The sequence below is a fragment of the Otolemur garnettii genome, unplaced genomic scaffold (genome assembly GCF_000181295.1).
Source record: "Otolemur garnettii isolate 467f Iridium unplaced genomic scaffold, OtoGar3 scaffold00118, whole genome shotgun sequence".
Taxonomy (NCBI): Eukaryota; Metazoa; Chordata; class Mammalia; order Primates; family Galagidae; genus Otolemur; species Otolemur garnettii.
In genome coordinates this window covers 1,527,659-1,531,633 of record NW_003852513.1, presented here as the reverse complement: position 1 = coordinate 1,531,633, position 3,975 = coordinate 1,527,659, and the positions used below count along the sequence as shown (strand labels likewise).

Sequence of the window (3,975 nt, the reverse complement as noted above, 5' to 3'; positions counted from 1 at the left end):
TTGCTTGAGCTTAGGAGTTCAAGACCAGCCTGACCAAGAGTGAGACCCTGTCTTTACTAAAAAATAGAAAAATTAGCTGGGTGTGGGGGTGGGTACCTATAGTCCCAGCTACTTGGGAGGCTGAGGCAAGAGAATTGCTTAAGTCCAAGAGTTTGAGGTTGGTGTAAGCTATGATGCCATGGCAGTCTATGCAGGGTAACAGAGTGAGATTGTGTCTCAAAGGAAAAAAAAAGAAATTAAAAAACATATGCTATAGCTAGGCATTGTAGCGGGTGCCTGTAATCCCAGCTACTTGGGAGACTGAGGCAAGAATTGCTTAAGCCCAAGAGTTGGAGGTTGCTGTGAGCTGTGATGTCATAGCACTCTACTGAGGGTGACATAGTGAGACTCTGTCTCAACAAACAAACGAAAAAAATATGCTAAAGTTATAGATACTACAATATTAGTTTCCTGGTAATGATGGATGTGTTTTCAAATTAGAGGGGAAAAGTCTGATTATGTCTGTTAGTGTCAAGGATCGGATAAAATGGATATAGTTATACTTTGTTAGTATTAATTGGTATAACCTCTCTGGAAGGACAATTTGGGGATAACATTTCAAGATTCTTAAAAGTGTTCATACCCTTTGACTCATCAAGACCACATCTAAGAACCTACTTAAGGCAGTAGTCAGAGATGGACATAATGATAATATGACTATGAAATGAATTTCCTTGTTTAGAAACCAGATGAATTTCCTTGGTTAGAAACCAAATCAAACCTTGGAATCAACATATATATTTGAGAAAAGCAGATCATTTATATTGTGTAATATGTAGCTATTATTTAACAAAATCATAGTAGGGGATATATATGAAATAGTATTAAATGATATGTGTATGTGTATATATTTACACATTCAGATGACTATATATAACAAATATATATATACAGGGTGTCCATAAGTTTTGTGTGTAATTTATAATGTAAAACTATATTAAATTGCACACGAACTTTTGGTACACTCTGTACTTAGGTGTATGACTAGCAGATATATATGCCTTAAAATAGTATTGAGGCCTCAGTATGAGAAATTAAAAACAACTCACCAAGCTGTTTTCTCATCTGAGAAGGCATTGCAGGGGCAATTGGTGAGGAGACTCAAAGAATTCAAAGTAGGACAGTCAAGAAATCTTAACATCTGGAAGGCCATGATTTCAAAAAATTTCTACTCCAGGTTAGGAAAATGAGTCTGCCTTTGTTATAAATTACACAGTTGTATTCTTGGAAGACCCTATAGCTGCACTTGTCAACCTGTGAGTCACAACCCATAGGAACCGTATGAAAGGGCCACGGCATTAGGAAGATTGAGAACCACTGCCCTATAGGAAAAATTTCCAAATTGAGGGTTTTACAGGTTATGAAATTATAGAACCTACTATTATGTAAGAGCTATTTTACATAGTGGCCATGAGTGTGTTCCTGTGGATTGAAGTAGAAGCATTTGCTTTGGACCTGCCAAAGTTTTGGGACACAGGGTGAAATGTCATTTATTGTAATATTCTGATGACAGTAACAGAAACTGGTCTTAGAACTGGTTGCTGGTAACACTCTTTTACACAGAGAGCACTGAAGGATCAGGTTTAACAGTTGCAAACCAGTGGGGGTGGTCAGGAGCCATCTAAGTAGTCTTAGGATAAGATAATATTGGCCTGTGTTTATTTGCAATTTTTAAATTGCTTATAGTTCAGAGAAGGAATTTTATTTTTTCCCTACTGTCACTTCATTTATATCACTATGCTTAAGTTACATGGAAAAAAGACAACCAAGCAGTTCTGCCCATTTAGAAAAAGTTTCCCATCCACACGTTATGTGGTGACAAATAACTAGGTACGGTGACATCTTTGGACCAAGACTGACAAGGAAGAATGGCTTGGGTCCTACAGTTCATCTCTAGTATGACACACTGGCCAGCAGAAGCCAGGTTGACACTGAGCCTTTAGAGCTGAGCACAGATTCCGACCTCTTGTCTAAAGCCAGCAAGTCAAGTGAAAGAACTGGGTTTTAGAAAAAAGTTTTAAAATGAAGCCCAAGTTTAAAAACAACGCCCTTGATATACTTTCCTTTCAAAATTTATGTAAAACACACTTTTCCACTCTAATAGCCCAGATATTTTTCCTTTCATAGCCTACCATGTATCTGCAGACGCTTTTGCCTCAAGATGTAAACAAAGAAATAAAATTATCAGCATCTGTGTAGTATTCTCTTGTTGGATGGAAAATACAAAATAAAAAAAAGAAAGATTCCATCTTAGCTTCTCACAACCTCTTGTTCTGCAGTTCATGAATCCAACTCTGATACTAAGGTGATAGGGTGTGTAAGTAGATTTTTGTTTTCAGTGAAGGAGACCTGGGAAAAGAGCTGGATTTCTTTCTTTTTCTTTAAGACTTATCAGGGGTTCATGCTCCTCAAAGCCCTCACTCTCTTGCAGGGGTCCTCAGACTTTTTAAACAGGGGGCCAGTTCACTGTCCCTCAGACCATTGGAGGGCCGGACTGCAGGCCTCAGGACAAGTCAGCTGCTAAGCAGGACAGGCAGTGGTGGCAAAAACACCCGACGGGCTGGATAAATGTCCTAGGCGGGCTGCATGTGGCCTGCGAGCTGTAGTTTGAGGATGCCTGAACTAGAGCATGTTCCAGGATCACACAGCCTTCCTTATAACACTGGCTGTCTTCAGTGGCCAGCTCATAGTTCCATCCCACTTCGCTATTGGAGTTTTTGTAGATTACATCTTGAACTGTGTGGTGGCCAGTGAACATGACCTGGTCTTGAACTTCACCATACTGTAGGTTAACTACCTTATTAAAAAGAAACTCTCGGTTCAGTGCCTGTGGCTCAAGTGGCTAAGGCGCCAGCCACATACACCTGAGCTGTCGGGTTTGAATCCAGCCTGGGCCCGCCAAACAACAGTGAGGGCTGCAACCAAAAAGTAGCCAGGTGTTGTGGTGGGCGCCTGTAGTCCCAGCTACTTGGGAGGCAGAGGCAGGAGAATCGCTTGAGCCCAGGAGTGGGAGGTTACTGTGAGCCGTAATGGCACAGCACTCTACCCAGGGTGACAGGTTGAGGTTCTGTCTCAAAAAAACAAAAAGAAACTCTCTGTAGTGGTGCCCGTGTACCTCGTGGAGATGAGTTCTCAGCAGTTGGACAGGATTGTATCACTGTTTGCACAAGAAAGCAGACAGTTAACATCAATATAATCAGGGAAAATTCTGTCCATTTTTATAACTGAAGTTCAAAAATCCCCTGTGGTGAGAACCACTGCTGCCAGTGGCTCTTCTCTCCTCAACTGGGATCCAGAGAAAGCATTTTTATCAGCCATGCACACATTGTTGTTGAAGCATATTTGCGATTAGTTGTAAACATTTGTAATGTGGTATAGGGGCCAAGGGACAACTCCCCCTTTGCCCTCTGAAAGTACTCTCAATCAACTGACCAAAGGCACATTAGTCTGCACATGGAAGAATCAGTGATTACCCAACATGCAGTGGGGTATAGATGTTTACATAATCTTTCTTATAGGAAAGAGAGATGGAAAAGCGTGGATGATTTTAGGCAGTTAATAAGTGAATTGTAGGGGAGATTCAGTGGCCTTAAATAACATGCAGTGGCCTGGGGCAATGTCTGTTGGGCCCACAGAATAGACAGTGGTTTGGGATAAAAGTCTGTCCAAGTGTGTTGACGGAGTCTTCATTCTTTTTTCCTGTGATGTGAGTTCAGTTGAAACTTGGAATGGATCAGAGGTAATTGGTTTCTTCTTTGGTGGGTCCAGACTCTAGGCAGATAAGGAAACAACTTGGTTCTGTGCTTTGAGAGAGACAGCCAGGATTGAGAGAAGATGGGACGGTTGGAGATCCCTTTGGGCTGCCTCTGTGGTTCATCATGTCAAAGTGCCATATTTTGGGGTAAAAGTTAGTTTTTTTTGAGATAGTCTCATGCT

The 3,975-nt window shown here is 41.1% G+C and overlaps 1 protein-coding gene and 1 pseudogene across 1 annotated transcript in view; one reads left to right on the top strand and one right to left on the bottom strand.

Moving 5' to 3' along the window:
- The window catches only part of RNGTT (RNA guanylyltransferase and 5'-phosphatase), a 354,972-nt gene that overhangs the window by 41,689 nt on the left and 309,308 nt on the right, over positions 1-3,975 (top strand). The gene's annotated exons all lie outside the window — the stretch shown is intronic.
- On the bottom strand, positions 2,375-3,255 carry LOC105887770 (annotated as a pseudogene).